Source organism: Anas acuta, chromosome 17 (assembly GCF_963932015.1).
Source record: "Anas acuta chromosome 17, bAnaAcu1.1, whole genome shotgun sequence".
In the NCBI taxonomy this organism is placed as follows: Eukaryota; Metazoa; Chordata; class Aves; order Anseriformes; family Anatidae; genus Anas; species Anas acuta.
The window spans coordinates 4956412-4969197 of record NC_088995.1 but is presented as its reverse complement, the minus strand read 5'-3'; the positions used below and the strand labels follow the sequence as shown (position 1 = coordinate 4969197).

Here is a 12786-nt window from a genome sequence, read left to right as displayed (position 1 = left end):
ATTTTATTTTCAAATTGACATTTACCTGGGATTTCAAAATGAGTTAAAATCTGATGTGAGTTTCATTCTGTTAGGGGCATTATTTTTACTGGATTTGCAAGTTATAAAAAGCAGTCCTCCATCCAAGAGACATCACCCTGGGAAGGGGCTTCCAGATGGTTATTTTGAGAAGGGATACCAACAAACTTCTCGTTTAGCTGTATCAGATGAACTTATTTAATATAATTGCAGAGGAACATAAAATGTCTGCATTCAAACCATATAAAAAATCTGCATTTCTGCAATTACAAATTTCAGTGTGTGTGGGCTGTTCTGGAATTATTGTGTCATTTTATGTAAATGGCACCATTTTTCCATCTGCTTATGGCTGGGGGTCTGATGACAACAGGCGTGGTACAAGAGAAGAGCTTTCTTCTTCCTGTATGTCCTGAAAGGTTCTTCCCAGCTTCATCTCACTCCAGTTCAAGCTTCCACTGGAAGAACTCATGTAAATAAAAATCAAAGATGTCCCTGTGGATTTCTTATTGCATCTCAGAAAATTCTCCTAAGTTACAAGATGCAACTTGAGGAACAAGGCTCCAGTGAAGATGCTGGGACTCCTCAAGAATAGAGCCAGGGAATAGATGGGTTGTACCAGTATGCTAACCATGGTGCAGAGATGCAACTATTCTTGGGACTCTTAGGACAGTCTGAAGAAGCTCACTTTTTTGGTGAACAGATGTACCAGTAATTGAGCCCCAGGGCATCTGAAACATGGCATGCACATTGCTGTTAGGGACAGAGAGGCCAGTTCTCTACTCTTTGGAATTTTTATTACCCTTTTGTAACTTACTTGTCTCACGTGAGACAGTGAGCAGAGGATGAGGCTTAGACACTGCAAGGATTTACCTTCGTGTTAAATTTGTATCCCAATATAACATGCATACCTATAAAGGGTTAATCCTCTTTCCAGGAACCTCAAGGCTTTATTGAAATACCTTCTGTAGCTAGCAGGGAGCATTTTTTGTCATAAATATGTGGGGCAGGCACACATCTTTCTTTGTGGCGTAGGGAGACTACTTCCAGCCTGGCCTGAATGCATTTACTGTGCTCTGCACCACTTCATGGTTTCTTGTTGTCTTTTCTCCTTCCTCTGATTGCAAATCTCATGATTGTTTCCAGCGACATTTACCAGGCTGTAGTGCCACTTTAGGAAGCTGCTCTGCCACTCTAGGCCTGTCCCACTTGAGTTGTAGTCTGACATCTTAGATCTTCTTTTGTCTTTGTAATTTTGGGTCATGTAACCCTTCTGGGACTCTCAAGATATTTAAATAGTCTCTGTGCTGAGGAGAACAACCATTATTTCCTTGCCTTTTTGAACTAACTTCCTCATTTAGTGTTTGCATGGAGCAGTTCTGGGGCTGGGTTTCAAAGAGAAAATCTTTGAGTATTTTGCTGCTCACTTCAGTTGTGCTTACCCTATTCCATCACAACTGCACAGAGACTGACTTTTAATTAGCTTCAGAGCTGTGTGATATCTTTGGGAGCAGTCAATACAGCCATTGGGCTTCCTTTATTTGTGAAAAAGACATGAAAAATATGCAGAATAAACTGTATAGTTCTCCATAAGGGAGGGGAAAAAAGTCTAATTTTATGTGGTAGCCAGTTTTCTGCAACTTTGTTTTTGCAAGAAAAAGGAAGAAGAAAGGAAACAAAAAGCAAAGACTAGGAAAAAAGAAGCATTTATTACACTATAATGAGGTAAAACCAAGCTCACATACCAATAGGGGAGCTGACAATAATATATGGCTTTAATTAGCAATCAGGGTTTGAGGAACAGCTTATTATGCTAATAGTTTCAAAGCTTCCCAGTAAAAAAGTGCCTATGGAGAGATTTGCTAATGACAAGGAAATCTCCATTTTGTAATATAATCATGTAATTCTCTAGACAATAATTACACATTTCTTTGCATGTTTGTTATGAAACTCTGGACTTCAGATTCTGTGCTGTGTACTCCCAGTGGACTGAAAAAAAAAAAATAATGACCCCAAACTTCTGTTCCAAAAGTGAGTTATTTCAGAATTCTGCTCTTCTGGAGGAAATGTGCCACGCCATGGATTTGGACGGAAAAAGCACCGAAGTTTGATCCTGAGCTCAATGAACTGGAAAGGAAGCAGGACCTGACTGCTGAAGGCAGTGGGGTCTGTCTCATCAAAACTGCAATAGGTTCATGGTCAGACCTGCAGCTGTGGGGTTGAGCAGGGCTTGGTGGGGAGGACATCCCTAATTAACCTCACAGTTGCAGGGCTAGGGCCCCAGTGACAGTCACTGTGTGCTCTGTGAAAGGCATTTGGTGATTATAAATGAATTCTAGGGGCACTGTGCCTTGTCCTGGGGTTGGGTGTGCCCTGTGGTGACAGGAGCACAGGAGGCATGAGCCACCTGGGGACGTGAGCCCTTGTCAGCAGAGCTGCTGGTGTCGGTGGGCATTGTTTGGAGGCAGAAACAGTTACAAAGCTCAGTATTGTCCCCATTGCTGGCTCCATGATTTTTTTTTTTTTTTTCCCTTGTGGCCATCAGGTCTGGCTGCACCAGGAGGTCCCGTCCAGGCACCCCTCGGTTCACTCTGCGCTTTCTGTTTGAAACACGCAGGCTATTTGCAGAGGCACACAATTGTAGGCTTGTGTATTTAAAGCCTGCCACTTCCCTAACTGAGGCATTGCTGTGTTCTGAATCAGGATTGTAACAAAAAGGACCTGAGGGAGAAAAAAAAAAAAGGAAAAAAAAAAGGGAAATTGCTAAAAAGCCCTTGAAAAAAACCCTTGACTCCTGCATAAATTATGCCTGGGGCAGCAACCTGAAAGCAGGCTCTGTGGCCTCACAGTGACGCTGGCTAACAGAAGTACTGCAAGCTCATCAACTGCCCTGCAATTTCTCTTAAGACCTGGAGACCCCAGCCAGTAAGAGTGAGCTCAATTATGGCAGCTTCCTTTAAAATGGCTTGGGAGTTCTCAGCAGAGCTGCTTCCCCAGCACTGTCTGAAGGAGCAGTGCAAAGGGACTTGAGCTGGCACATGGAGAGATCTTGGGGCTTTTGGCCTTTCCACCCTGGTCTGTTGTGTTGTTCTGGTGCAGCCACTTGGCCTCAAACTACCGAGACCCAGCTCTGCTCTCTGTAAAATGAAAATATCCCAATGTACAAGTTACACCTTACTTTGCCAGGTCACTTGGAATTACCATACTTGTGCCTGTGGCTCCCACTTCAGCTCAGCCACAGGTGGGCTCTGGGCAGATGTATTCTATTTACTTAAATGATCAATATCATTATATTTATTATTATATGGAACTTGGTAGACCCCAGGAGTGCACTGTTTCAGAATATAAAACCAAACCTCTCAAACCAAAGATAATGTCCCTGCAACCAAAGACCACTATAGACAAAGAGGACAAGAAGTGGGAGAGTACAAATGTGATAAGAATGATCTTTCAAGGATGCAGCACAGAAATATGAAATGAAAGCCAAAAGTTCAAGCAAAATAACTTTTCACACAGAAAATTAAACATAAAAATTCTTTACAGTTTTCTTGTCTGCGCATTTCTTACCATCAAACATCTGCAGGGTATTTTATGTCTATGGGATGGTGTAAGAAAATGTACTAAACACTCAGCGTGTTTTATTTTGAAGCAAAGCCTCTCAGGTGGATTACAGATAGAGCATAGCTGGTAGGTGAGAGCTGAGGTGACAAGGACCCTCCAGAGCACGTGTGCTCACCGAACACAGCTTTGCTGTGCCCTGGAAATACTCCAGGATGACACGCTGCAGCAAATATTCAGGCTTGCCCACGTGGTTCATTCAGCAACCTACCAATTTTTTCAGGATTGCTGAGAAAGTCACAATGCTGAAATATTGCTGCTGAAAACTGGTCTGGCAGTTATTTGTGGTAGAATCATATTTTGTTCTTGAGATGAAAGAAGCATCCCTCCCGGCATCTCAAGTGCTGTTTATATGGACCCCAAATCCTGGTCAAAGGGGTTATATGAGTGTGAGCTTTGAAGTTCTGGCTCATTTCTCATTAATGAAATCACTTTATCAGTGGAGCGTACAAAGGAGACTGACAAGTCCTTTAAAAGGCAACTGAGAAAGGGGGGCTGGTGCCTGAGTCCTGAGTGGGAAAGAGGCTGAGTGCTCTGAGATTGCTTAGGTACGAGGCAGATGGCGAAGATAAAGTCTTAAAGTGGATGAGGCAGTTTGCATGGCTTACAGCCAATACTGGGATGGGATGGGATGGGATGGGATGGGATGGGATGGGATGGGATGGAACAGAACGGAACAGAACGGAACAGAACAGAACAGAACAGAACAGAACAGAATAGAATAGAATAGAATAGAATAGAATAGAATAGGTTAAGGTGTTTTCACTGGGGCCTTTAGCTCAACAAATTTAATGCAAGGGATTTTCAGTCTTACATTTCCCTTAAAAGCATCTTTCAGATTCTCTTTCAGGCACATTTGATAACTCATAACCAATCAATATGCATGCTAACTCGAGAAGTATCACATGATTTGATAGAGTTACATATGTTAATGATGTATTTTGGCTGAGTAAGGAGCCATTTGGCTTTCTGTTGAAAAAATATAAAATAAGATACAAACATTGAAGTGTGTCTTTTCATTCACCTGCACTGATTGCATTCAGGTGGGGAAGAGGCTGACCCCAAGGACTCCTCCAAACTGAAGGTGGCTGTGGGAGTTCAGGTTCCTCATGCCCTGGGCCCATACCTGCTGGAGGAGAGCTCCCTTTCCCCTCCGGCCTTACAGATTTCTCCACACTCTTTCCATAGCACCCCTCTCTCAACACCCAGGAGATGGCAGCAGCACATAGGAACCTTCTCTGATCTTTTTTTTATCGGAGCTTTTTTTATGTTTTCTCCATATTTGGGGTTGCATTGCTGTATTAATCTATCCTATTCATTAGTTAAGCAATTCATTTTAATATTCCAGGTTATTTTACAGCACATTTAAGTATGCTCAGTGTTCTTTTCCTCCTTATGTTAGGAAACTCCTTTCATTCCTGAATGTTACAAAAATTTAGAGAAAACAGTAAAATCCTATAGTTTATCTAAATGGAGTAGGTCTCATACATACATTCTTTTTAATATCTAATATTCTTCTGCTAACGTTCTTAAAGTTGTACAACAGAACAAAAGACACAACAATTAAAGAACATGAAAGAACCCACGTATACAAAAATAAATATCTAAACCATAAGACAGATAAATACAGTTTTTGGTGGTTGGAGTCTTGAAGTTAATTAGGATTTTTTTTTTTTTTTGTCTGTTCTGCAAAACTATTTATTTATTGGTTTATTTTGCCTAAGATGAGTAATTTCCTTCAACCTCATCTTTGGTCCTTAGTTCGGTTGCAAGGTGTAATCCAATCTGCTCAGCCAAAAGGGATGTTACTCTGTTTGTCAGCCTCTGACATTTCCGACTCAGCAGGGAGAAATGACAGCTGATTGCAAGGAGCTGCAGAAGAATCTCATGATCCTTAGTGACTAAGGCAGAGAATGTCAGATGAAATGCAATGTCAATAATTGCAAAGTGAGGCACAATCATTGACAAAGGTGTACTCTGAGCTGGCTATTACTGCTCAGGAAAGAGATCCTGGAGCAGCTCTGGAGAGTCTTCTGCAAATGCTAGCTTGGTGTTCGTTGACATCTCAGAGACTTAGGTGTCATTAAGATGAAGTTACAGCGAGGACACAAACCGAGCTTGTGCAGCTCTGTAATACACTGCATGCCCACACATGTGCAGATCTGATCTCAACGCTAGAAAGGCAGGCACAGACTTGAAATGATTCAGGGGAAGGCAACAGAATGGCCCGGACCTGCAATGTTAGGCAAAGTAGACTCTACCCGTTCAACCTGGGAAAGAGATACGCAAGCATCTATTAAGGATATAGAATTGCATGAATGGTGGGGGAAGAGGAACTGCAATGACTGTGTACTCTTTCTCAGAAGCTGAAAATGAGCAGCTAGAAAACAGGATCATGTGGCAGTGAATATAAGGCAGACTAATTTTTTTTTTTTAATACTTTTTTTCGCTCACACTATGACTGAATTACATAACTCTTTGCCACAATGACTGGTGTATGGAAGTGTTAGGTAAGTCCTAAGTGGTCATAAGTAGGACATAGACCAGGTAAAGGAATGAACTTGTCCTTTCCTTCATTAGGCTCTGTTCTCAAGTGATTTTACTGGACATATTCAGAGACAGGTAGCTGGACCTTTGGGATGATGCAGAATGTCAATTCTGTACTTAATCCTCATGTCATGACTCTGAGAGTGGCGTAAGAGAGCTGGGATCCTAGGTGGAGGAGATGACTTGGGTGTGTTGGCTCTGGCTGGGGTGTGCCACCACCTGTTTTTTTGCTGGGCTATTCCACTGCTTCATTACAGCAGCACATTTCAGGTGGCCAGAGCTCCTTCCACCATGCCATGCCTGTCCCCAGTCCTCACACAGCTCCTGCTCTTCTGAAGATACCGAGAAAGTCTCTGAGACATCCCTGTGCTGCTTCTTCCTCTCACAGGCCTCCAGTCCTTCAGGGCGGGATTGGATCTGATTCCTGCAGGATACAGCAATGGAAAGTTTTCACTTTTCATTTTGCAACTGCTGTCTTTTAGATTGCAGAGAACATAATGTAGTTTATAATACAATATGTTGTAATTGATTATACAATTTAAGAAACAAAATCACACTGCATTGTGCAAAAATTAAATGCTCTCATTGGCTGCTTGTAATTTTCCCCTCTAGAATTATCTATGAAGGAAATACAAATGTTTGGCTTCTCATTCCTATCGGGACTATATTTCAAAATCTCTGAAAATCTTGTTGGAAAAAACAATTCCTCTCTACTACACCACTTTGCTTAGCAAAGCTGTGTTAAACCCACACTGAGCAGAGCTTTGTCCTTGGGAGGGAAAAGGATCAGATATTGCCTGAAGCTCACCAGGGATTTAATTCTTGTTATTAATTTTATACAGAAGCTGTCTGGATACTACAAAGAAAGGGCAGGAGCATGAACTTCTCAAATAGATCATCAGCAAAAATTTATTAGCAGTAACATATGTTGGGTCTGATTTGTCTGGCTTTTGATTCCACCTGGCATTTCTTTTAGTCTTTGACACAAGGAAAAGAAGAGACAGCTAACTGAGATGTGGATCACCCATGCCTTGCTGCATGCTGTGACATTAACAAGACATTATCATAGTTTTAAAAGTATGAGTTTTTTTTTTTCTCTCTTTTTTTTTTTTTTTTAAATTTATTTATTTTTGGCAACAGCCAGGTTTGTAGCCTGCAAGAGTGAGACATGCCTGCTGCAATGGCTGTGGTCATGTGTGATTCATTTGCTGGGGCTTCTCACTGCAGACCTAGTTGCCCTCTTGGGCGGTGGGTGCATACAAGCAGCAGACATCCTGAATTAAAAACAAGCAAGCCAAATGCCTGTGGGACCAGACCTCTCTCTGAAAGCAATCTTCCTTTGTATTATTTGTGCAGATTTATCTCTGGAAAAGTTTGGCAACATCTGGGGCACTCAGGGATATTTTTACATTGAAGATGTAATGTATGGTGGAAGATTTTCCCATGGAGAAGAAGTGGTCTTGGAAAGAAGAAGAAGAAGAGGACTTGGAAAGCTGTTCTGTAACAAGACGTCTGTGCAGAGCACTTTGTGCTCAGATCCTACACTCTGAGCACAAAGACTCAGCACGAGCAGCTGTAGCCTCTCAACACTTCCTTCATGGCCAGCCCCAGTGCAAAGGCACCTGGCACTTTAGCCCAAAGGTGCCAATACACAGGCATCAGAGGCTGAGCCTGCTCTTGGGAGGAAACAAGTTGCAGATGAACATGATTTTCCATGAGCAACAGCTGTGTCCCTCATAGCCAAATCTCCCTCCCTGCCCATCTGCACTCCTGGGACCCCCATGCTAGTGCCCATCAGGTGGCGTAAGCAGGTTATGGTAGCAACAGCTAATAGTAAGTTTACCCAAATGATTCTTGGTTTTCAATATAATTAAACTATACATGGAATCTTACAGGAGTATTGTGAAACAAATTAAACCATGATTAAACCATGATTGCTCCTCTGATTCACACCTAACGATTCATTAGTTATTATTAGAACAAATGCAGTGACTACGGGACTACACTCCTAAAGCATATGGATTCTGAAAGCTTTAATTTGGTGGTTATGTTTTGTTTTGTTTTGTTTTGTTTTTGCATACACATGGAAGTTGCTCAACAGAGGGAATTGCAAGTAGGTGTTGTGGTGATGCGTCCATGGGTGCCCCAAATCTTGTACCTTCTCTGGTACCTGTGCAAAGTGTATGAAAAATGATACTGACCTTGCGTGGTTTTGCATCATACAGAATTGACACAGTTTTGTGGGAAAAAAGAGATTCGAGGCTGTGGATCCACATTGCATGATGAATTATTCATATGTATAGGGACTGGAATAATCATGTACTTTGGGAATGAGAGCTTTTTGCCAGGCCTGGATTTACAGAAAAGACTGTTTCACTGTGTGCTCGAGGGGATAGGGTGATAGTAGCTGAATGCATGCAGATCAGGGTCGTGTCCACAACTGCTTTGCTCCTTTCATTGAGACATTTCTTGCTCTGACAGCTTCTTAGTGAGCTCATCAGTGGTGGTGAAGGACTCGCTGTCCAAGCCTTGCGTGGCTCCAAGTTTCCATGACAGATGGCCTTCAGAGACCATCTGTCGTGGAAACACAAACGTTTCTGACAGCCTTCCCTCTCCCAAGGTTTGACTCTTCCTGTATTTAAAAGCAGAAGCCTTTTCCCGACACCACCCTTGGCTTTAGCTCCGTGACTTGAAGTCCAGCATCAGCTGTTCTGTGCCATGGTCCAACTGCCTTCACTGTACACTACAGTGCCTGTGTGCACATGTAATGATGCAAATGCAAGAGCTGCAAAAATTGCATGTGTGTATACACATGGTCTTTTTTTTTTTTTTTTTTTTTTTCATCTTGGAGCTCTCCATTCAGTTAGGAATTGCAGTTTCATGGAGGCTGTTCCTCAAAAGTGAAGAATTTGAATGCATAATTAATAATTCCTTGCTGGGGTGATGGCCTTGGACAAATAAAAACTAATCCAGACCATGTTTCTGCCTTCTTGCAACTTTTAATCTTCCATGTAAGCTACTGGGAACGTTTCTATGGTTACCTCCTAGAATATCAGTCTGCCAACATCAGGTCATTTCCATCGTGGAACTTAAATTCAAGCTGGTCTTTTAGCTGTGCCGAGCTTTAGTACTGCTTTTAGACTCCTGAAGAGCTGGAGGTGTAAAACTTAGATGTGAGTTCACCACCAGTTTTGTAGTGCCTGTCACTATGTTGATAGTGATACATGATGGAGAATCAGCAAGGGAAAGGCAAAATAACAAGAGTTTCATGTCCAGAAATTGTGAAGTCATGGGGCATAATGGCTATGGCAAAAAAGACTAATGATCGTTTCATTAGGTTATCTCTTGTTTCAGGCTCTGGAAATCTCTGGAATTGCTGTCAGGAAGGTAAGCACAAATACAACTTTTTTAGCATTGAATGCATTATTGTCATTCAGCAAAGTAGGTAAGATTTATTATTTGCATCAAGGAACTGTGTGTGTTGATACAAGGGGTAAGCCATTTGCAAATGTGACAATGGATCAGATATATCCCTTCTCATAATAAGGAGAAGTGGGAATTTTGATGCTGTCTGGGCTACCGTATTTCTGCACTCAGCAGCTAATCACAATAACACATTCTCTAAGCCAAAATTCTTCCTGACCTGAGTTTGAATGCATGTGCAGCAGTGAAATATATCCCTCTAAGTGCAGTTTCTATTATCAAGTTGGATTAGAAATACGCTGTGAATATGAGAAAGAATTTTGAACCCTGTTGTCAGCTCTAAGCAGAACAATCACTTCTTTTTCTTTTCAAACCAGGGAGGTCATGTTGCTGATAGTAACAAAAAAAATAAAAAAAAAATAAGCTTTTTCGAGTCAGCAGCTTTGCCTGATCTGTCGAAAATGTCACTACTTGCTGGTAAATATTCCAAAAGCTAGAAGTCTTTGTTTCAAAACCCAATTATGGTGGCTGACTGACAACAATGCACTTACTTATCACAGCATCCAAAATACCTGGCCACTTAAAAGCAACAATGCAAATAGTTAGGGGCATCATAATTCTTGCAGTGCCCAAATAGCAAACAAAGTTATTCCTATTAAGCATGAATTTTATGATAGTACAAGGACCTTAATTCTGACCCAAATAGAATGCTATTGTTCCACTGGTAAATTCAAAATGCAAACACAACACAAAGCCTTTATATAACAAGGGAATAAAAATTATATATATGTAGTTTCATGACATATCTTGCATAGCAGCGACACTGTTCCTGGTTTCAGTGCCAAACAAAGTCAAAAACAAATCTGAGGCACAGAACAGATTTTTGAATATGGTTAGAGAACATTCTTTAAGCCATGGCAACTAACTCAGAAACTCAGAGGCTTGTAAAATACCTTCAGTAAAAAGTAAATAGAGTATAAAGATTTAATGCATGCCTAGAGGTCTGTCTGGGTGTCAGGCCAACTAATCATGCTGCTGAAGCCATGAATTCTTGCATTATGTAGGGATTTAAAAATGACCTGGGACTCCATTAGGAAACCCAAAGGATTAAATAGGGGGAGCTGTAGGAAAGATCCCAGATGGCTTGCTTGGAAATTGTACCTGTATTTAACAAATATTGCAAGGCTACATCTAAAACATGGGATCCAGAAGGCAGGAATCAGCATCCTGAAGAAGGGGTTACCAGGTCTGGTGTCATAAAAAAAAAGATGTCAAGCGGTGGGCTGAACTTTTCAATGCACTGAAGAGGAGAGGTGGTTGGTGGAAGCATCTCCCCCTCTCCAGGCTCGCTAAAAGCTCTGCATGCAGGTGTGCTGCCTACTGTTTTCCTGCTGCAGCTGTGGCGTGAACTGAGGATGGGGCTGAAGGAAGGATCCGAAAGACCTTTGGCTGCTGGCAAAAGGGAGGAAAGCCAACAAATTAGCCTGCTGGTAAGGTGTTTGTTTGGTTGGAGGGCAGAGTGTCAAAATGGGTGAGCAGTTTGGGTGCTTTGCTCTGGAAAAGGGGAGTGCGACCCATCAGGATGGTGGAGGTACCACTCAGAGCTGTCCTTCCCCTCACACCCCAGAACAAATCACTCAGCGTGGCAGGTAAAGCCTCTCTGCAACCTGCACCTGGACTTCGCACCGGTGCCATACGAGCCTCTGTGCACAAGCCAGGATTCCTCCTTCCCTTCATTAACTACACAGGTATTTACATGAAACTTGCTCTGATGGAGGTTCCAATGCAGCTGCTCTGTCCAGTCTCCCACCCTGGAGCAAAACAAAGCTTTGCTGCTGCTCTTGGACTAGAAGCCAAGGGATGCTCCACGTTTCCCTGGTCCTCTTTCTTCATGAGCACCCACCCTCTGCACCTTGCTGTAATGCATTAAGCCACAGTGCTCCTCACAGCGATGGCCTGCTTGGAAGAAAACTGGGCTCTCCATAAGCCACTGAGTCTTCACCATGGACTTGCTGTCTCCATGCTCATTCCCACAGGATTTTTTTTTTTCCTAAACTGAAGACTTCCCATTCAGCCTTACAATCCAAACTTCTTCCCAGCCATGTTGGTGCAGCTCTGTGCCTCTGTCACGTGGACCAGCTTCATGAACATGTTTCCTAATTAAACCTGAATGGTACATAAGGAAATGTCTTCTACAACTAATTATTTCATGCACAATCTGAAAACTAGTTAAGATCGTGTTTACGGTGTTATTAGATGTGTGTTCCTTTTCCAGAATAGCTGAGAAAGGAAGCAGTTGTCTGAACTAAAGTCAGATAGGGCTGTCCGCAGCCATCAGACACAGACCATGGCTTTGTCTCTGGCGTCAAAGGAGATTTAAGGCAATTCTCTGCCTTTGACGCTGCCTGGCAACATTGGGAAGGCTTTTTTTTCCTAATCTGTGAAACAGTAAGAAGCCATTAAATGGTGCAGAGAAGGAAGGAGGGCACAGACATGACGTCTGTCTGTGCTGGCAGGGAGACTCTGCCTTGACGCTGGGAGGGAGACCACCGAGATGCGTCCTTGCCACAGGGGAGGCACAGCCAAAGGTTCAACCCACGTGTTTGTACCGAGCAGTGCTTTTGACATTTGCTTCCCACAAGATTTTCCTTCTCATTAGTGCTTGGTTCATCATTTTGCGTTACTAACATGCATCTTCAATATGAAACTAGAAAAAATAAAAAAATTAAAATCTTCTGCAGATCTATTTAATGAGACACGAGCACAAATGGCATTACAAGATAATTCTTAAATATGTGAGAATTAAATCTGATGGAGAATTTATGCAATCGAATCACTTATTTATTTAGATGTTCAAAGCACCTATCCATAACAGTGAGTAAATTAAAACACGCAAGCAGGGATAATCCCATGGGATAAAGCCAGTACTAATCTCTCAGTCTTTTGCCGGAGACAGACTGTCTAATAGATTTTTCCATTCTCAAGTATTTGGGCCCAGTTTGATCCCCATTTTGCATGAGGGAAATGCTCTGCATTTCTAAGTCCCTGTCATTAAATCCCAATCAGGCTGTTGTGAAACGCAGCCCTAGGAACTGCACAATGAGGTCGGGTGCCTCCCCTGGCATGGTGCGTCAGGGATGTCTCTGGACAATTTAATATGATTTTTTGCACTTTTCTATTACT

General features: G+C 42.2%; 1 long non-coding RNA gene across 1 annotated transcript; it reads left to right on the top strand.

Annotated features, from left to right (window-relative positions):
* Positions 1–8153: 8153 nt before the first annotated feature.
* On the top strand, positions 8154–12427 carry LOC137841274 (uncharacterized). Its single transcript, XR_011088526.1, has 4 exons — positions 8154–8293; positions 9535–9567; positions 11001–11093; positions 11352–12427. It is a non-coding gene; the product is annotated as an uncharacterized lncRNA (long non-coding RNA).
* The last annotated feature ends 359 nt before the right edge of the window (positions 12428–12786 follow it).